This window comes from Centruroides vittatus, unplaced genomic scaffold (assembly GCF_030686945.1).
Source record: "Centruroides vittatus isolate TY-2023 unplaced genomic scaffold, ASM3068694v2 scaffold_2802, whole genome shotgun sequence".
Taxonomy (NCBI): Eukaryota; Metazoa; Arthropoda; class Arachnida; order Scorpiones; family Buthidae; genus Centruroides; species Centruroides vittatus.
The window spans coordinates 257,286-280,018 of NW_027122693.1; the positions used below are offsets into that span (position 1 = coordinate 257,286).

Below are 22,733 nucleotides of genomic sequence, written 5' to 3' on the forward strand. Positions count from 1 at the left end.
TGCCACACATGGCAGAACTTTAACAAATAAATTATTATTGGTCAATTGTTAGGCCGCGACTCCACTAGCCGTAAAACAGCCGTAAAACCCCTTGCCGTAAAAGCTTTTAATCATGTGGCCTATTTGTGTTTGCGCTCGGATTGCGGTGAAGGTCCGGCTAGCGAAGCTTTTTACGGCGACAGTACTGTTACGGTGTATACATGATAAATCGATATAAAGACAATAATTATATTCTACGAGTTTTCTCTATACTATAATTACAAATATAGTAAAAGTAATATCTTTACTTTCTTATATTGACTTTTATTATTATATTATTAAGATAATAGACAGCATTTATAAGCTTAGCTTTTTTATTATATACTCCTCTAAATTGAAGAATTTTCCTTTGGCCATTCATATTGCGTGTTTTAGGCATCCATTATTATAATCGGGATACCTCTTGTCGTAGATACATGAATACTTTCGGATGTTTTCGATAAATCTTTCCAGATCTTCTAGAGTAGCCACGAGAGAACGTACACAAAAGTTCGTTTTCCGCCATTTTCACACCGTGTCACAAAGACCTAGATTTAATTGACTTCTGATTAGTGGATAACACCGGTTTACGGTCGTATTCACGTCAAAAGTTGAACACTGCTCAACTCACTTTTACGTTGGTTTTATGACTTGCTCAGGCGTAAAATATCATGGTCACGTGATTAAAAGCTTTTACGGCCTTTTTACGGCTAGTAGAGTCGCGGCCTAAGAGAAATTTTGAAAAAACAGGCAAAGTTGTTCAAAACGAAGAAAGTTTTTGATGAGCTTGTGCATAAACTTATGACTAGTGTTCATTATAATGTCCCTTCAGCAGGGTATGGTGCTGATTAAAAAGATTGTTAACTGTTTTATAATTACAACAGTAACATGCTATCTTAAAATTAATTAACTTTATTTATTTTTTATTACCTGTTGATTTTTTCATTTGTGAGAAATTTTTGATGTTTCAATGATGGTGTGTTCACCCTTTATAATGTAGTTTGTACATAATTTATTGTTATCATTTCAAAATATTTTAGCATTAGAACAATACAAGACAGAAAGAGATGTTTTTGTCATCCTGTGGGAAAACTCATGCAGTTTTATTTGCATTCAGTATACTTTGATAAGAGCTCCACCTATTGCTCTCAAAACATCTAAATCAATACACCTATCCCCCTTTTTACATGGTCTATTTTTATATCAAATATGAAATTCATAACAATAATAAATTAATATAATAAACTTAACTTTATAAACAAAATAATAGAAGTAACTTTTAATTTTAAAAAAATCAATAAGATCATACTTTTCTTTTATTAATTTGGATTCGTTTTCCTGTTGTGTTTCCAATAATTGATCAAGAACATGAATCTGATCTTCCAATTCAGTGCATGTTGTTTTTAAAGTATTCATATTCTTCTTACGTTTTACTCTTAAAGTATACGAAAAAATATTTTTTTTTTCCCGTTCTGACTTATGGATATTGTATAACTAAAAAATTTTCTAAAACACTGTATTAACAATGAATAAAAAAGATCACAGTTAAAAAGGTAAAAGGAAATCAACTTGCAGAGAAAACTTTTTTATTTACTTTCACAAACTTCCCATATGCATTTTGCCTCTTATAAAAGGCCTCTTCAGTAAGTTTGACTGTACACAGTTCATATTCCGACAATAACTGCGTACAGTCAAACCTACTGAAGAGGCCTTTTATAAGAGGCGAAATGCATATGGGAAGTTTGTCAAAGTAAATAAAAAAGTTTTCTCTGCAAGTTGATTTCCTTTTACCTTTTTAACTGTGATCTTTTTTATTCATTGTTAATACAGTGTTTTAGAAAATTTTTTAGTTATACAATATCCATAAGTCAGAACGGGAAGAAAAATATATTTTTTCGTATACTTTAAGAGTAAAACGTAAGAAGAATAGAAAGTCTGACTCCATCATTTTTTATAATTATTTTGGGTATTCATAATCTATTGAAAAAAAATATAAGTATTAATAATACATGAAATTTTAACATATTTAGAAAACATTCAATACTATTTACGTTAGTGAAATTAATAATAGCTTTGAAAGAAATAAGAGAATCCCTATTATGTAATTTTAATTCAAAGTAATAATTTGTATGTTAAAAAATTTTGCAAAATGTAATCATTACAATCAGAAAAATTAGCAAAACAAATGAAATTTCTAGACAAAACTAACAACACACAACTGAATAAAACTTGAGGCAGTAAGAAATTCAATTGCTCATGAAGCAATTTTAAAAAATTTTATTTAAAATCAACATGAATTAGAATGTAATGGAAGCTTAAATATTTGAGATTATTTCTGTTAATAGAATTAGAAACATCTATTGCAAAACAATCATTTCAAAATATATTTAAAAGAATGTATTTTAAATGTATGTAAAAGTATTTTAAATGTACTTTCAAATGTATTTAAAAGAATGTTTTTTATTATATGAAGAATATTTATAGACAATCATAATCAATTTATGATTTTTATTTTAAAAAAAACCTGTATATTTTATAAAAATAATAATGTGAAGCATATTTACAGATTTATTAAAAATTCAAATTTTCCCACATTTTCAGCTTCAAAACTCAGCTAAATAATTGTCATATATAAATGGTTCATTTTTAGCTAAATTGTTCATATAGCATTCATTTCTCATAATTTACACCTCTAAATTGATTTGTATCACATATCAACTATTGAAAATATTTCAACATTTTAAAAAAAATATTGTATCTGAAATCTAATGTATAAAGAAGAAAGTTTGTTAGTTTGTTTTTTATATATTGTGACAGTTTGAGCAAATGCAATGAGACTTGACTATCCTTTCATCTAGAAGGAGTGCAATGACTGCTTTTGGCTAAATTAACTTCAACCCCTGCAACAAGACCCCCTTTCTATCTGACTAGTGGAATGGTGGCATTCAAATAGGAAAATTATGCATTTATATAGCTTAATAAATTTTAAAATGCTAAGGAAAACCTGACAATCAACTTTTTCACTTAATTACAATATTTGAGAAACAATTAAAAAATATATTGTTAATTTTGAAATGAAAATTTATTCTCTCTATTCAATTTTTTTGTAGAATGTAGAAAATTGCAAATTATGAGAAATGAATATTTACCCAACATTGGTGTTGAAAAATTAACAAGGATAATTTTCATATAATTTTTTGTAATATTGATAAATTATCAAATTAATAAAATATTTAATTATATAATAATAGAAGCATTTGGAAAATGTCAAATGAAAACAATATAATATTAAAGATCAAAATACATGATTTTCAGAATGATTTTTATAAGAAATGTAAATGTATATATATTACATCATCAGTGGAAAAAAAGTTAACATTAATTGAATACCTTGAACTAATAAAAACATACAATAGGTACAAGAGAATATATTTCAATGAACTATTATTAAAAATTTAATACTAAATTTTATACTGAAAATTAATTTAATACTAAATTAATATGAAAATAAATAATAAAAATCAATATGAAATTCACAAACCAAAAAATATAAAAATTATAGTAATAAATTTTAAAATTATTTATATATAAAATGTGTATGTATAAAAGATGTATGTATATTGTTAGACTTGGTGCTTATCGGAAAGATTAGTAGAAAGGCAGTTGGACTAGCGTAACCGGCTATGTAACAAAGGAACAAAGAGTGCACAAAGATTACACACAGTCTTGACTCACAAAAGGTCAGCGCTGGAAAGGGGAGAGTGAAATGAGTTCATTTTCCCTGAGAGGTCAACAACGCCACCAACCTTTTATTACGTCAGAAGAACATCTACAAAACATCGCGATCGTTGATTCCAACACACCCCGTCAATGATTGATCGTTAATACAATCTGATATCGCAAGTAAATTTATTAACCTTATTCGCGTCTAGCGGCTTTGTTAACAAGTCGGCCGTCATCCGTTCACTCAAACAATAAATTACAGTAATTTCTCCCGAACTCTTTAAATCATGTACAAAATGGTATTTTGTGTCGATATGTTTCGTGCGTTGTTGTGCTTTTCCTAATTCTAAAAGTCGTATACAACTTTGATTGTCCTCGAATATTTTGATAGGTGTCGTAATCAATAGATTTATTTCTTCTAAAAGTCGTTTCATCCATACAGTTTCTTGAGTAGCTTCTGCCAAGGCTACATACTCCGCTTCGGTGGACGAAAGTGCTACACACTTGCTTTTTACTGACCCAGTGGATAGTACTTCCTTTTAGCAAGAGCAAATATCCTGTGTTTGATTTGCGGTCGATACGATCGCCTCCCCAGTCGGCGTCTACATAACATTTAAGTTCTAATTCTTCGTCGATATTTCCTAATTTAAGTTTCTTCTTTTTTGTCGAATTCAGATAACGAAAGATTCTTTTTACTTCCACCCAATCACTTTCCGAAGGTTTTGTTACTTTTCTCGCCAATATCGATGTACTTATCGCAATATTTGGACACGAGTTAGTCACTAGATATAATAAAGATCCAATAGCACTTCTGTATACATTGTTGTTTTTGAACGTATCAGGCATTTTATTTCTTCTTAAGTATCCTGTATCCATAGGAATATTAGACGGTCTTGAATCAGATAAGTTAAATTCTCGCAATTTATTTTCGATATATCTTTCTTGGTGGAGTGAAAATATTCCATTCTCGTCTCTTTCAAATTGTATTTCCAGATAATATTTTAAGTCACCTAAATTCTTGATTTTAAACATATCCTTCATTTCAGTTTCAAATTCGATTAATGTATGTTTGTCTGTGGCCATTGCTATTACGTAATCTACATGAATTGCTAAATACAAACATCTTTTATGGCCTCTGGTGTAAAGACAGGAATTGGCCATGCTTCTTCTAAATCCCTTAGATAGTAATGTTTCATTGATTTTTTTATTCCATTCATTCGCTTCTTGTTTCAAGCCATATATATTTTTCAATAATTTGCAAACCATGTCCGGTAATCCTTCTTCGTATCCTTTGGCTTGTTTCATGTATACCTCGTGTGATAAGTCTCCATTTAAGTAAGCCGTTTCAATGTCATAATGCTTAACTTTCATGTTCTTAATTCTGGCTATAGTTAAGAGTGTTCGAAGAGTGGCAGTTTTGATCATGGGGGCATATACGTTATCGTAGTCGAAGCCATACTTTTGTGTGTATCCTTGAGCGACTAAACGAGCCTTAAAATGGTTAACTTTATTGTTTTAAAGACAAGATTATTTTGAACATATATTTACACAGAGGTGTTAATTGATATCTGAAATTATTTCAATGTATCTCTGTAGATATATATACATATACATCTACAAAAATATTTTTACTCACTATCTGTAAATGTGTTTAAATCTGCAAAAACACCTTTGACTTTGAAGAAACAACTTTGAATTTGATTTTCCTTTCATATGTTTTCAAAGGTGTGTAAATAATAGTTTCTATTGCATGTTACAATATAAATAAAAAAAGAATGAGACATGATCATCCATGACTAACTCACTGAAGAATATGTTATCACTAATGAATCAACCACTTTATCATTGATACAACAGGACAATTTCATGTTTGTAAAAAGATTTTTCATTAAATAAACATTTTTTAAAATTTAATTCATTTTAATTTTTTATTTATATGCAAAAATTTTTTTAAAAGTATTAAATATTATAAGAAACTGTTTGAAATAATAAACCATTGAAATAAAATTTCAAATTCTTTCCAGTGATATTTTCTAAACTAAAACATTTTTTAATTGTAGCAGTTGACTGTCTGCATAAATTTTATTTTATTATTTTTAATTTGACATTTAGAAACTTAGATCAACTATAAATGTTTTTGAAATATTAGAGATTTAATTTGGAATTTTTTAGTCATGTTTTTAATGAAAATTTTCCATCTTTTTTCTCAAAATTCAGAATCAATATCAATAGAGTTAGAAATATTAATAAACTTAAAGGTACTATATTATTTACCTTGTTTACTTTTTCTTGATATTATAATAATAATTTTTTATTTTCTTTAATTATTCATTTACTTTCTCCAGTTGCTTTTCCTTCTTTTCGTAATCCACTTTTATCGACTGTAATTTTTCTTTGACGTATGTCAGCTCCTCATTTTTATAATCGACACATTTCCTAATCAAACAAAAGTTTAGAAGTTAACTAGAAATTAAATATTTGCTTCCGTACTAAATATTAATACTTTAATTCTGAATAAGTTTATTACTTCAATTCTATTGTCACATCATCCTTCGTCTTGTTCAAAATGTCTTCTATGTTCTTCATGGTATCTTTTGTTCCTATCATACTTCCTAAACTCTAGAGAACAATTTTTGCAACATTATTTTTTTTAATAAATACATTAAATATATATAATTTCATGTTATATCATGTTACCATCATGTTATATAATTTGTTATCAATTAATATATATATATATATATATTTTTTAAACTATATCAATACTTTTATTATTCATCTTTCAAGGTTTATAATATTTAAAATCCAAATTATTTTTAATATTTTATGCTTATATTTTCAGCAAATTTTAACAAATATTCTAAATAAAGATATTAATGAATCAGTCTTTAATTAGAATATATTAATTCATTTCCTTATACAATCAACAACACAGAGAAGAATTAGCAAAATAAGCATAATGCAGGAAAATATACTTGTGTTCAAAATTAAATGCATTTAGCAAAAATGCAGAAACAAACAGTCCCTCATTGCAATGAATCATCCAAATGCCTTCTCTGAGGCATGCCTGATAAGATACAGATGTATCAGGAACACTTCCTAACTGTCAGCAGGTCCTAACAGATGATTGTCAGAAAGAATTTTGCTGTATATATAATGCATTAATGTTGCATGGATGCACTGTTATCATGCCTTATTTGCATGACATTTACCTAATAGGATGTCACTTTTCTGATTTACATGTTATACAAGTTTCAGCTACTCACATTTCATGATGTTGATTTTACACAGCTTTAATTTTTGACACTAGTGTGTATTTTTGTATTGAATTAAAGTTTACATATATGGTAATCCTAATTAAAGTAGTTCTATTCAACACTGTTTGGAGAAATGTACAATACTCCAAACAACCAAATTTTGTATGCTGATGTTTCAGGATATGCAAAAAATATTTCCACAGAAAACACTTTAATACCAAAACTCACCAATATGGATCTTACAGCACAAGTGTAAAGAACAATACTACAGACAGAAATTCTAGGTATAAAAAGCTGTCCATGCAGCACCTACAGTGATAAATTTTATAACTAATTAAAATTGACTTTTGACTATTTACAAAAATTAAAAATTTTTGAGTCTATCTTACATCGTGTATGCTTATGCAAATGAACTTTATGGATTACCCGAAATCGCCACCAGAGGAGCTGAATAAGTTATATATTGTGCTAAACGACAAGGTAGTTATGATTACAAGTTGTAACCATTGTTTTTAGTCTTATGTATTGTACTTTCAAAAAAAAAAGTGCACGAAAATTTCAAATTTTCTATTCTTTTCTGACTTTTAAAAGGACTAAAAACTGTCAAAAAGGACTATTACCGCCAAAAAGATGGTATCTCTATGGGTTCCGTCATTGGCCCAAAATTGGCAGAGATTTTTATGATAGACATGGACATAGCCATATCAAGAATTATAGGAATAAAATTTCTGGCAAGGTATGTGGATGATAATACTTATATATGACAGTAAAATAACATCACCCGACCAAATACTGAAACAAGCAAATAGCCTTAATTCAGGTATTAAATTCACCTATGAGATTGAAAAATATAAACAAACAAATTATTTAGATATAACAATTAAATGCTTTAATAACTGCCTAGAATATAGTAAATATGAAAAACCATGTAACGCCAAAAAAGTTATAAATTTTAAATCATATTGCCCGATAAGCCAAAAGCGAAATATATATATTATGGAAATAAGAAAAATCTATTCTAGAACAACAAAACTTAAAGTAAGAATAAAAGAAATTGAATCAGTAAACAAAAAGTATTCGTTGAACGGATACCCAAGTAAATTGTTAAAAAAGTGACACTATGATTTTATATTGAACAGATTTCAAGTTAAAAAGAAACAGGAAGTAAAAAAGTGCATATCATTTCCATATATCAAAGGAATATATAAAAATATCAAAAAATTTTTTGCAAAAACTTAATAAAATTGGCCCCTACCCAAAATAATAGGTTGTCAGAACTGATGAAAATAGAGTATTAAAAAAAAGACCCGTTGGAAGAAAGAGTGGTATATAAACTGCAATGTACGTGTAAAAATCCAAGTTTCTACGTGGGAGAAACAAAATGAAAGTTAAAAGCTCGACTATCCGAACTTCTGGCTGCAATAAAACTCAAGGTTAACACCTCACTGGTATTTTTGCATTGTAAGACTCATAATTGTAATATTGATCTTAATAATGTTAAAATAGTATATAAAAAAAAAAAAATTGTGTAAAAAGGAAATTTAAAGAACATTTTACAATCGTCAGACAGAATAACGCTGTTAATTTGAATAGTGGTGTGTTGCCAGCGAAATGCTGGGTAAATCTAGTCGGATATAGAGGCTGTAATCAACCAATAAGAGATGATAACTGACCTTTATGATTGTACACTCTTTGAATGGTTATCTTTTTGTACTTATGTAAGCCCTACTGAAGAGGCCAAAGAAAGTGAGCGAAATGAATTTAGGGATAAACATCATGTAATTAAAAAAAGTATCTTTTCTCTTTATATACTTGTTTGATCTTCTTAACCCGTTGGGAGAATTCTACTTCATTTTTATAAATTTTTTAGTTTAAAAAATTTTTTAGTCCTCTTAAAAGTCAGAAAAAAAAAATAGAAAATTTGGAATTTCCATGCACTTTTTTTCAAAAGTACAATACGTAAGAATTGTCAAAAGTTCCGACTCCATCGGTTCTTCTTAAATTCCTTACGATTGTTTTTAGTTTTAGAGGATGCCAAATCCTCAAAGGTCAGTGTTCCGATCAATTTTAACTTTGTGTGTCGATTTTTTATAACTTACCGTCTGTCCTAATGAAGTTAATTCAATCCATTGCACTGTGATTCTCTGTGAGGTAAAAAAAGGATGTAAGATAGACTCGAAAATTTTTAATTTTTGTAAATAGTCAAAATTCAATTCTAATTGAAGATATCCCTTGAGGTGTGACCATGTTCTCACGTATGCTTTTATAACTAAATTTCCCACAGAAATCTCTTCCTGTTCTGAAACATCAGCATACAAAACTTGGTAGCATTTGGATTGCAACATATTTTTCCAGATAGTACTGTATTGCATTAACTATGAACACCCTGTATATGCATGCAAACAAACATTACTTTAATATTTTCAAAATATTTATACTGAAGTATTTCTTTCATATAAAAATATATGATGAGCTGAAAACAGTTACAAAATACTAAATTTATTTAATAATAATTTTCTAATGTAATTTGGCTTTTAAGAGAAAATTATATTTGTATTTGAATTGTTTTGCTGATATAGATTTAAAAGCATTGAGTGAATGAAAGTGTATATGAATGAATCTGAATCTGAATGAAAGATGAATATGAAAGAAGAATATGAATGAAAGTGTATCTGTCACTATGGAATTAGTATGTCACCATGTACACATATATACTTTAAAATATTTTTTTAACCATAATATGATACAATTAGACCATTTTATGTTCTTAAATGTAAATGACAGACTAGCAGTTCTGGAGAAAGTTTTGTCAATAGGTGTCACCTTATGATACGTGAAAAGCTTTCTGATTGGTTCAAAGTGGGACAATAAGTGAAGTGGACTTCCGGAGAGCGAGAAGTATAAATTGAGGAACTCTCACGATTGAGGACACTTTTTGGCTGTTTTTGGATTCGTCGAGAAAAAGTCAGCAAGGACGTCGGAGTTAGACCGGGAGAACAGGAGTGTAGGAAGAGCGACCATTTTCAGTCGGGAAGCACAATCCGTTTCCATCGTAGTGTAATCGAGGGGTATCAACGAGGGACGTACTGTACTTCTGGTGACGTGAATTACGTCCAGGTATCGGACAGAACTATTAGTTTTGAAAATTGACGTAAAGAAAAGGAACGCTTGGAACTCGAGATCGTGTGCATTCACTTAACGTAATACCGTGATTCGTCGATACATGCAAATATCGTATAGAAGGAAAATGTGTATGTATATATGTATATAGAGTATTGTAAATTTCGTTAGTTTTAAGTCGTGTATCGTGTAAACTTGAGGGTTAGGAAGTATCTCACGGTTATTGTACTGTTAGAATAAATTACTGTTGTTTCACCAAATTCGTGCACATGTAATTGGTCATTACTTGAGTCCTTAATATACATCCTTGTTACATCCGTGGACTTCGATCCATTGGATAATCTACATTGGCGTCCGCGACAAAATATTGATCGGGTTGTTTGTTGTAAAAGGACTGACCAAACGTGCATCTTGTATTAACCCTACTGCCGCTTATACCTGTGATTATAGCCATTGGAATTGTAAATTGTATTATTGTAAAACCAAAAGGTTTCGGTAAACTATGGATGAACAAATTACCAGTGGATCTTCAGGGGCAGGGGAATTGGGCAATGTGCCTATTGTAACGGGATTTATGGGCATGATCCCATGTTTTTCGAACCTGCCCGGAGATATTTTAGATGTAAGTAGATTTTTCCAAACCGTCGAGAACGTAGCGTCGTTGGCAAGCTGGGATGAGACTGTGAAGGTCACCGTAGTTCAAGCCCGCCTAAAAGGTGAGCCCTTGTCTTTATTTTTCAACTTAAAGGACCAGGGCGTCATGAGCTATGATGAAATAAGGAGGGCTCTTATAAAGTGCTTTGGTCGTAAAGAAAAGGAACAAGACCCGTTTGATCAGGTATTAAAGATCTCCCAGAGAAGAGGGGAGAAAGTTTGCGAATACGGGATCAGGATTAAATCGTTGTTTTCACGAGCGGTGACGCGCAATTCTAATTGGAGATGCTTTGCGACAATGCTGTTAAGGAATGCTTTATAAAAGGATTACTAGCGGAGATTAGGAGGCAGGTGATGCAGAAGCGACCAGACACCTTGGATGAGGCGATAGTAAAGGCCGAAGAGGAAATCGAATCGGCCTGTAACAAACGAGGTGGGATAAGTGAGGTATGCGCAAATGTTGAGCATGAAAGGGGGTTGGAAAGAAAGGAAGTACAAATGGGTAAACGTTTAGAGGAGTTGGAGACTCAAATAAGGAGTTTGACCGAGTCCATGGCATCTTTACTTGAGCACGTGAAGGGGAATAATGAGAACCACAAGAAGTGGGGAAAAGAGTGCCGTTGTTACACGTGTGGTGAAATAGGCCATATTTCAAGGAAATGCAACAAGAGAAGAGATTTAAACTAGTCAGAGGTCATTTGAAAGGTCAGGCAAATGACCCGTTAGTTAAATTTGAACTGACCAGAAAGATACACTTGTCGACCGGGGGTTACCGATTGTAAGAGGTGTAATCCTAGGACGTGAAATTGCTGGTCTAGTAGATACAGGTGCGGAAAGGACCGTAATTAAGAATGAATTGACTGAATATATCAGGCGTGAAAATAGGAATTGGGTGGTCCCGAACAATTCATGTATTAGTGGGATGTCGGGAGCACTCATAAACAGTGATGAGGCCGTAGCAATCGAGCGCTGTTTCCACGATGGGAAAAAGGTATGCACGACAACACCAAGTGTTGGGTTTCCTGAAGGGGCAGGTTACGAGATTATCATCGGGATGGTCATCTCGACATTATTTGCCAGCACCCTGGGCTGTTGGTGGGGATCGAATCTGTGGTTAAGACAGATAGGCAAGGTCGTGAAGGGAGATTTTGTATTAATATAAATAGTGAGGTAGGGGTGGCATAGGTAGAAAGAGAGGTGTGGAGGTTGGATCACCTAGATGACCTGGTTAAGAGGAAAATAATAAATATTTTGAGCAAGTATCCGGACGCTATTGCTAGCGAAATTGCCGAGTTATCTGGCACTAGCAGACATATGCACTCTGTTAGCCTGACATCGGAACGTCCAGTCAATGTTAGACAGTACCGAATTCCGTACAGTTACTTACCTGGCCTTAAAAAGCAAGTTAGTGAGCTGATAAAAGCAGGTATATGTGAGGAGAGCTCATCGGAGTGGAACTCTCCTATACATGTTGTTCCTAAAAGCTCTGGTGAGATTCGTATCACTTTGAACCTGCGAAAAATTAATGATATAACAGAACCCCAAATATTCCCGATGGCTCGAATAGACGACATTTTATCCCAACTTAATGGGAACAGATATTTCTCGGTATTGGACTTAAAAGCAGGGTATTTCCAAATTCCTCTAGATTCCAAGGTAAGACACATATTTGCGTTCTCCACACCATGGGGAAAATACCAACTCTGTAGGATGCCTCAGGGTGGGAAGAATAGTGGGAGGTTTTTCCAATACATTATGACGAAGATCTTAGCAAAATTTGTCGGAAATAGCTGCTTTGTGTTTCAAGATGATATTGTATTATTTTCAAAAAGTTTGGAGGATCATCTTGAGCTTGTCGATCGAGTAATTAGTACATTAAGGGATGAGGGCTTAAAATTAAATCCGAGTAAATGCCAAATATTAGCAAAGGAGGTGAGATATTTAGGACATATTATTAATAGCGAGGGTGTGCGACCTGATCCCAACAATGTTGAGTCGATCAAGAAAGTAGAAACACCTCGTAGTGTAAAAGAGGTCCGCAGTTTTCTCGGTGTGGTCGGATTTTTTCGGAATTTTATTCCGTCGTTTTCCGATATCACTGCCCCACTAACAGAACTCACCAAGAAAGGGAAGAGATTTTAATGGAGCCCAGAGTGTCAGAGAGGTTTTGAAAAGTTAAAAGAGGCAATAGCAAGCCCACCAATTCTAGCTCACCCAGATTTTGATAGACCATTCTATTTGCACACTGACGCATCTGACAACGCGGCAGCTGCGGTGCTCGAACAACAGCACGAAAAGGGACTGGCTCCGATAGGCTATTTTAGTAGGAGATTTCAAGGGGCAGAAATCAATTATTCCACAATCGTGAAAGAATGTCTAGCAATTGTTTTAGCCTTAAGACACTTCAAATTTTTAATTCTAGGCCAAAAAACGATAATACTCTCTAACCATAAACCCCTTGTGTTCCTTAGCAACATTCAAAATGGGAGCAAGCGTCTGACTCGTTGGATAATGGAGATTATGGACTACCATATAGAAGTCCAACATGTGAAAAGCGTTGACAATAAAGTAGCGGACTTCTTTTCGAGGAACGTTAACGGGGTTCATCACTTCGACGTTGAATCTACAAGGGCTGTAATCCCTAACAGATACGAGAGTGGTTTATCACAGGATCGCGATGAAATTTTTGGCCCCATAAAAAGGGATTTACTGAGAAGCCCCGGGAATAGAAATATTGGGAGCTATATGCACCAGTATGTAGTAATAAGCGAATGCCTGTATAGGAGAAGCCTCTTAAAGTCCCGTGACAAGTATGTTAGCCAATTATGCGTAGGGGAGGATCTTGCTAGGGAAGTGATTAAGGCTATTCACGAAAACAATCTGTCGGGGCATTGGGGCGTGCAAAAAACTATAATTAACATCGAGAAACACTATTATATTCGGAATTTAAGAGAAAAGGTCGAGGGGGTCATTAAGACGTGTGAAAGGTGCCAGAGGCATAATGTACACAAAGGAAAGGCTCCGTTCCAAGAAAACGAGACGGCTGAGGCACCTTTCCAAAAGATTGCTGTGGATATAGTAGGACCTATCCGCACATCGAGCAGCGGTAATCGGTTCATACTTGTAATAGTAGATATTTTCACTCGGTTCGTCGAAGCACACCCTTTGAAGGACCAAACTGCATGGTCCGTGAGTAATACAATATTTAATGAAATCGTTTGTAGGTACGGTGCCCCATAAGTAATTATTTCCAATAGAGGTACCAACTTTCTATCATCTTTATTCTCGGACTGTTGCAAGTGGTTAGGAATTAGGAGGAACATTACTACCACTTATCGACCCTGTGCGAATGGCACATGCGAACGGGTGAACAAATCGTTAGTCGAAATGATCACTAAATCCTCTGATGATAGGAGAGTCGAATGGGATGAAATGATACCTTCTGCATGTTTTGCCTATAACAATTCGCACCACACTGCCATAAATGAGTCACCTGCCTTCCTCTTGTATGGCGTTGATCCCCGTATCCCTAATATCAAGTACCTGCCTGATGATATGTCTACCAATGAGCGTAGGGCATTCCTGGTCACGAAACTCCGTGCATTACGGGAAAATGCGAGTATCCATGCGCGAAATTACAACAAGAAAGGAAGGGATTATCGGAGCAAAGGGAGAACATTAGTAAGTTTTTCGGAAGGGCAGAGGGTTTGGGTGAGAAAGAAAGGTGTTAAAAGGAATAAGTTCTCTTATAATTAAAAAGGACCCTTTCGGATAACCAAGGTGATAAACCCAACTACCTATCGTGTGGAAGGTTGCAATATGAAGGAACAGGAGACTGTCCATGTCGATCGCCTAAAACCTTGCTATGGCTATCTGACTGGTAATAAGAGAAAAAAGAGGGAGGACAGAGGAATTGTACTGGAGGATGATGATGAAGTCCTAAATGATCGGTTGGTGAGGAGACGTGGGGTGGTCACTAAAACGCAGAATGTTGACACAAGTGGTGTGCAGAAGTGCACTGACCTTGAGGTGCATAAGAAACCTTATAACCTACGTGAACGCAAAATTGATTTCCGTAGTTTGCACTACGGGAAATGAGTCGCTTGGGGGGAAATATGTAGTGCTACGCAACTATTTATTATTATTATTATGTTGGGTTAAGTGAGATATACTCGGTTAACACCGGTGGCTGTGTACTATGCCGGACCAAAGTCAAGGCATAGTAACCAAAACAGAAATTAAAGAAGTGTATCAGTGTGTGTGTCTGTATTCAGGAATTTTCTCACAATATGACATGTATTCAATATAGTGGCCTTCTGTAGTGTGATGTATGTGTTTCTATTCAATTCTAATGTGCCCAGGCTTTTGTGTAGTGTGTGTGGTATGACACCTGTAGAGGAGAGAACAACAGGTACAATAAGCACCCTATCCATCCTCCACAGATGCCTTATTTCCTGGGCGAGTTCTGTGTACTTGCTAATTTTTTCAGTGCATGCGTTTTGTATATTGTGAGTGTTTGGAATGGCTATGTCTATAATGTATGTGATTTTATTGTGTTTGTCAATGAGTGTGATGTCTGGTCTGTTGTGGTAAATTGTTTTATCTGTGATTATGGCTCTGTCGTAGTACATTTTGTGCGTGTTGTTTTCCAATACTGTCTGTGGAATGTATTTGTAGTATGGTTCGTGGATGTCTACTAATTTGTGTTTCTTTGCAAGCTCTTGGTGTATTATATTTGCTACTTGATTATGTCTGTGTAAATAATCTGTTTGTGCCAAGAGCTTGCAACCAGAGGTGATGTGTTGTATAGTTTCTGGCATGATGTGACATTTTCTGCATGTGTCATTTGTGAGTGTTGCAACTTTGAGTATGTGTTTTCTGTAGTTTTTAGTATTTATGACCTGATCCTGTATGGCAATCATGAATCCTTCCGTCTCCCCAAAGAGGCATCCCCGAGCTAACCAGCTGTTTGACGCAGTTTTGTCAACAAAATCATGGGCCAGATCATAAGGATGCCTGCCATGGAGTGCCTTTCGAGCCCACGATTGCTTAATGGTGTCTATGCTTTTTATATGTTGTGTTATGTCCATATGATGTAAGTTTAATGGTGTGTTATTCGAGTCTGCTAGAGTTACTGCTTTATGTAATTGTGATGTTTCTTGTTTTTTGTAGAAAAACTCTCGCAGTGACTGTATTTGTTTGTAGTGTAGGTTAACTATGTCAATCAGGCCACGTCCGCCATCTTTACGTGGAAGGGTTAATCTTTCTGTGGCAGATTTAGGATGATGTTGTTTATGCTTAGTAAGTGTAGTTCTTGTTTTCCTTTGGAGTTGCTCAAGATCTGTGTGAGTCCAATGTATAACTCCAAAAGAATATGTGAGTACTGGGATGACATATGTGTTTATTGCTTTAACTGTGTGTTTTGCATTTAACTGTGTTCTGAGAATAGCATTTAACCTACTTTGGTATTCTTTAATTAATCTTTGCTTTATTTGTGCATGTTCTGTTAGTTTGGCCTGTTGGAATCCTAAATACTTGTAGAACTCGCCCTCTTCCATGGATTCAATAACGTCTCCATTTCCAAGTGCAAAATCTTCTTTCTTCAGGATTCCTTTTTCTATGTGAAGTGTTTTGCATTTATCTAGGCCAAATTCCATTTGTATGTCCTTGGTGTATGAATGTGTGATTTGTAGGAGTTGATGAAGTTGTTTTTGTGTGGATGCATAAAGTTTTATGTCATCCATGTACATGAGATGTGACAGTGTATACTGTGTTGTTTTTTCATGCCTGATATTGTAGCCATATTGTGTGTTTTTTAACATGTTGGATAATGGATTCAAGGCTAGGCAGAACCAGAGAGGACTCAAGGAATCTCCTTGAAAAATTCCTCGCCTAATAAAGATTTGGTTTGTTTGTATGGAAGTGTTATGAACCCTGAGATGTAGTGTTGTTCTCCAGTGCTGCATAGCGTTTTGAAAGAATGTAATGAGTGATGGATGTATTTTGTACATGTGTAGAATATGTAGCAGCCAACTGTGTGGAACACTGTCGAATGCTTTTCTGTAGTCTATATATGCCATGTGTATGTTTCTGTGTTGTTTGTGTGCTTGCCGTAGAATGACTGAATCTATGAGTAACTGTTCTTTGCATCCCTTGTGATGTCTACGGCAACCTTTTTGTTGTTCTGTTAGAATGTCGTGTTCTTCAACATGTTTGTATATTTTGTTTGCAATACAGGATGTCAATAATTTGTAGAGTGTTGAAAGACATGTAATTGGTCTGTATTGTGTGGGGTCTGTGGTATTGTTGTTTTTAGGTTTCATGTAGGTGATGCCCTGAGTAAGAAAATTTGGCATGTCTTGTGGATTGATGATGATGTGTGTTAGGTGTTTAGCTAGTTCCTGGTGCAGTGATGTAAACTTTTTGTACCAGAAACTGTGAATGTTGTCTACACCAGGTGTCTTCCAGTTGTGTGTTCTGTTAACAGTGTATTGGAAATCATGTATGTTTATTTCAGCACAGGGCATAGTTGGTATGTTGTGCAAGTTTCTGTTCTCCTCCTCGATCCAGCCTGCATCAGCATTGTGCGTGACAGCACTGGACCAAAGAGAAGACCAATAAGTTGTGAGTTCTTCTTTTGTTGGTGTGCCACTGTGCTGTGTATCAGTGTTTGCTTTGTTATTAATTTGTCTGTAAAAGAGTTTTTCATTGTTTGTAAATAATTTATTTTGTTGTTTTCGTAGTGTACATGTTTTGTATCGTTTGAGTCTACGTGCTTTGGCAGCAAGTTTTTGTTTTAGTGTATCAATGTATTCTGTAATGCGTGTGTTGTGATGTTCGTGTTTTGTGTGTGTTTTTATTTTCTTGAAAATGTTTTTGAGCTGTTTCCTTAATTTGGGTGTTATGTTGTTTTTAGTGTATTGTGTCAGCCTGCCTAATTGCTGTCTAATGTCATTTATTTGTGTTTCTATTCTTCTCTGCCAGGCAGGTTTGTGATAGAATTGTGTTTTCTGTGTATTTGTCTGTGATTGTACTTTCAGTCCATGTTGTGTCACTACTGTGACTGCCCCAGCATAAACTAATGTATGAATGTCTGAGAGTGTAGAAATTGAATGAATGTAGTGTGGTAGTAAGTGAGTGTTTACATAATTTAGTGTTTTTCCTACTTCCTTCGATGTGTTGATTTTTGGTATTCGTGGTCTTTGTGTGGGATCTGTGCCTGTATATTTAATGAGTGTTTCCTGAAATATAAGTGAGAGCGTATTAACTAAATCCATGTCTATGTTATCAGTGATGGATGAGGAAGTGTCTGTAGTATCATTAGTGGTAATTGTTGTATGTGTGTTATTATCAATGCTTGTTCCTGGATTATCCTGACAGGTTACATGATCTTCATTAATGTTAGATGTTTCTGTCTGTTGATGTATTTGATCAGCAATCTGTTTTCCCGTAGTAATAAATTTTTAACCCATTGACACGCTAGTGCTGATTCAACACCAATAGATGTTAAATTTCACGAAAAAATATTATTTTACAACTTCAGAGTAGTAAAGCTTGCTTGTTTTTTCCAGCGAATATAATAAGACTTGCAAGACCTCCACCGTGAAAAACAACAAACTGCTAATCGTTTTATTACTTTGTTATAAAAATTGCATTAATTTGCTTTATAAATCCTGCAATTACATTGCGACAAGTAAGCTTTTACAATTGAAATCATATAATTTCGCTTACAAATGGCCGAGATGCAACGCACGGTTTATTTTAAAAGTAGAATAGATGTAGGACATTTTAGTATTACATAAACATATTTTTTTTTCTAGTACCTTTTCGGTTTTTTTAGTTTTTAAATACAGTAAGGAATATGTATTACTGCTATATAGACTTATGGATTATAATATACATACACTATGTCTAAAATTACATTAAAATAACACTCTGTAATTAACATCTAAAATGAAGAAGTAATTGAATCGAGTTCTGTCGCCATCTTAAATATCGCGCGATGGTAATTAATCAATTCTGTGCGTAGTGATGCATCAATTTAAATACTTATTTTAATTTTTATAAATTATGTTTACAAAATAATTGACTACATCTGTTCGCAATAGTACTGTAAAACAAACTATACTTATAGTTTAGCATTTCAGATAAAATTCAAAAATTAATTAAATTGTATTATATTTTATAAATAAAAATCGAAGAAAAAAACATAAATGTGTAAAACTTAATTTAAAAAATATTTGCGGTAAAAGTTTTGGAAATCTAAATTATTTTCACCCGTTAAATGAGGGGGGGTCGCCACCCCCCTCATTCAACGGGTGAAAATAATTTTTTGTTCCCAAAATGGGTCTACACTTTCGGGGGGAGGGTCGCCACCCCGACAGTGTACGACAGGCCACCCCTGGGAACAAAAAATATCTGATGAACTATACCCCTATGCGCGACCCTTCACGAGATACAAGCTCCCGAAAATTACCACACGGGTCACATGACTACCGTGTTGACATAATTCAAGGTTCGAACGATGGGGTCGGCCACTCCCTCCGAATTGTAAACCCCCTTGTGCAAACAAAAATCTTAAAGGAACTATACCCCTACGTGCGACCCGTTACGAGATATAGTCCTCTAAAGAATCGCCTACGTCATTTCCGGCGATTGCAATCGGGAGTCGCGCCGGTCTTTCTGCTAAGCCTATCGCGTGTTCCGGGCAGACCGGCCATATAATTAAATACATTTTTGTTAAATCAAAGTTGGAGTAAGTTCTTTCGCATACCTCGACCTCGGGGCGTACGGCCCCTCAGCCGCCGACACGCTCGCGGTCGGCTAGTACTACGCGCCGCTTTCGCGGTTTCTCCAACAAACCTAACCTAACCTAGCCTACCCCTCCGGGGGTGATTGTGGCACGTAAAAGGCCGAAAAAACAGATTGTACACTCACCTTCAAAACCGTCTCCTCTGGCTTCTCCCGCCACTTCCTTTCGCTACCTGGAGACGCCTAGCCTATTCCTGCTGTAGTGTAGGTCAGGACGGGGTGAGGCCACTGGTTCCCGCCTCGGCTAGGTCTTGGGGGTCGATGACAAAGGTGTTGTTGGCGCCCGATGTTGTCTGAAGAAGCACATAATCCAAATTTCACATCCGCAAAGAAGTATCCTTTGGTCGCGCGCACTATACACAAGCTACACTACTCACTGGGCGGTCGTCATCTCTCTACCGTTCGTCTACGTCGCCCTCGTGCGCGGGAACATCGATATACGGCTCGTGGGGCGGCAGATGTTGATCCACGGGCACAACGATCGTCTGGAGTTGGAGACCCTGGCGACCGGGGCCTGGGTAGACGGCCACGATGTCCCCGAGAAACTGCCGGATTTCGCCGATTTTCTTGGCAATTTGGACAGGAACCGCATCCTGTACACGTAGGTACAGTTGTGGCTCTGCAGGCTCCCGTCCGTGCGGAGCGACTTTATGGACTTCTCCAGCCAGCGATTTCTGCACTGGATGTTATGAGTGTGGGCCTCTGGATCATCCGTGTCGACGAATCTACAAAGAAAAAAGATAAATGTCGCTTCTCCATAACGCCCGTCCATTTCTTTCAATTAGCACATAGCACAGTTTTATCCTCCTTACCTCCCGGGGCCCCGCCGGCTGTGATTGACGATCTTATGTCCAGAGAAGCCCATCGTCGTACAACCGCGATATTGGGCCGCGCTGTCGGAAACAATGACGCTACCACGGGCGATGTAGCTGAGCATGTGGCTTCAGAGAACCCGTCGGCTCTTGTTGTCCACCTGAAAGAATTCGAGAAAACATAACACAAAACTTATACTAGAACTAAAAAATAAAAGGAAATAATAAACTTACATGCCAGTACATCACCTCTCGTATTTCCCGACAAAAGGCACCAAATATGGTGATTTGAGTGCCTTTAGTTACGCGGCCACGGTTGTATTTTCGCCTCCGGGTGAAGGTCTCATCGATCTGAAAACAACATATGAATATAGGTATGCTTGAATATAAGCATAGTCATTTCGGCAAAGTTAGAAACGTGGGTCGATGGTCACCTCGACGTGCAACCCTTCACCCCCAAGCTGAATGTTCTGCTGATAGGAGACGAAAACTTCCGCAACTTCAAGGCAGTAATTATATCAATCTACCGCTGTTTTGGGGGCCACGCCGCACTCCTCCGCGGCGACGGTGACCGGCTCCCGTTTGACCCACGAATACACAAGCATCAGCACCTATAAAATAGAAACAAAACACATATATCATATACGTCATCTCAAGCTATACGATCAAATTACCAAATTACAGAAATGCATAGCGTAGTGTGACCCACAAAAAGGAAACCGCCGATTCTGTCAGCACATTTCGCGAGCGAATGAAATGTCATACCTCTTGGGCTGATAACTGTGCTCTTTCAAAAAAGGTGTTTTGGGTGCAAGACAGGGAACCGGTGCACATGGCCCTCCAGACGGTGCCGCCAGTCCGCCTTCTCTCTCTCTCTTTTTTTTTTTTGGCTGGACTTTTTCAAAAAAATCCGAACCTGTCAGATGGAGCCGGTTCCTTCCGCATGGTGCCTGAAAATTACGACAAACATATTGAAAAAGTAATAAATTGAAATATTGGCAGTTATTGTTTACCACTACTATTACTCTGTCCGGATATGTCGGTCCCCGTCCCTCACCACCCGGCCGCCCCATTGTGGGCCTGGCCGAACCCATAATGGGCTTGCTATAAGAGGCCCTCTTAGTGCCCACTGGGCGGAAAGAGTTACAAAAAAAAAAAAAAAAACTACTATTACTCTTAACTCGCGTGGTCAAATATCGATACAGATAGCTGTCTACGGCACATGTGTAAAAAGGCGGGAATAAAAAAAGGCTTACCTCCGCACTTAGGGTATGGCGGGAAGAAACCGGTTAGATCCGGATGTGGCACGAGCCCCACGAGGTGGCAAAATTTCTGTGCGGCCTCTTCATTGGGGAAGTAGCGATGAAAGTTGTAAGATGTTAAATTGTCAAATATCGTGGTGGGATCCACAACGGGAGACGCTGAAGTTTCGCATGAATAAGGCATGGCGTATCAATAACAGTTCGGTAACAAATACTGGGTACGAGAATATGAGGGTTGGCACGGCTTATATAACCTCGGGAGGCGGTGCCGCGTGTCACGTGACCTGCGGCCGGCACCCCATTGGCCTACAAAGCACCTTGCATCTCTATGGCTGAGGAAAGGCCACGTGGTTGGGCTGTCATGCGTAGTGCCGTTTTTGTGCTTGCTTGTCTGAAACAGCGTTGCCAGATTGGCTTTTTTGATGCCAAATTTGCAAAATTTGGCTTTTTTTCAGTCTGATTGGCGTAAAAAATTTTGTTTGGCTTTTTTCGAATAACATCATGATAATTTTATTTTTTAACAAATCTGATTTTATTTTTTCCAGTAGGCATTCTAAGTTTTATATTATAAATTCTAAGTTGTATATTATTAAAAAAATTGATCTTGGATCAGACTAATTATCTCTGTTTCCATTTGCAACTCCAATAGTTCAAGAATTTGGAAGGTTAAATGGCGTTTTTTCAACAAAATAAAGCAGACCTTCAATAAAGCAGAGCCTGCAGTTGCATTAAAGTTTATTTTACACTACAAAACTTTAAAAAGTAGACTTTATGATGGTAATTATAAGAAAAGTATTTCTAAAGTTGATTTTGGAATGAATTTTTTCAATGAGTGAGGTAAATACCTGCAAGTAAATAATAATGATGAAAAAATCATGCAACGATTTCTAACTATCAAAGAAAGATGTTTTCGCGTGTTAGAAGAGGCTTTAAATCAAGTTCAACAAAGGCTTCCATCGGCAATGAATTTATTTCAAGATCTAGCGCAATTAAGCCCAAATATAATTTTAAACCAAGCTTTACGACCAAAGTTTTCTGAATTGTCATTTTTGAATTTAGCACAAGACAATCTTAAT

At 35.6% G+C, this 22,733-nt stretch overlaps 1 protein-coding gene and 1 long non-coding RNA gene across 2 annotated transcripts in view; one reads left to right on the forward strand and one right to left on the reverse strand.

Moving 5' to 3' along the window:
* Positions 1 to 22,733, forward strand: part of LOC136987879 (uncharacterized) — a 66,064-nt gene that overhangs the window by 35,367 nt on the left and 7,964 nt on the right. The gene's annotated exons all lie outside the window — the stretch shown is intronic.
* On the reverse strand, positions 6,290 to 21,274 carry LOC136987901 (uncharacterized). Its single transcript, XR_010882691.1, has 7 exons — positions 21,161 to 21,274; positions 20,830 to 21,006; positions 20,630 to 20,746; positions 20,396 to 20,556; positions 19,961 to 20,308; positions 19,710 to 19,876; positions 6,290 to 6,360 (listed from the first exon to the last, which is right to left on the reverse strand). It is a non-coding gene; the product is annotated as an uncharacterized lncRNA (long non-coding RNA).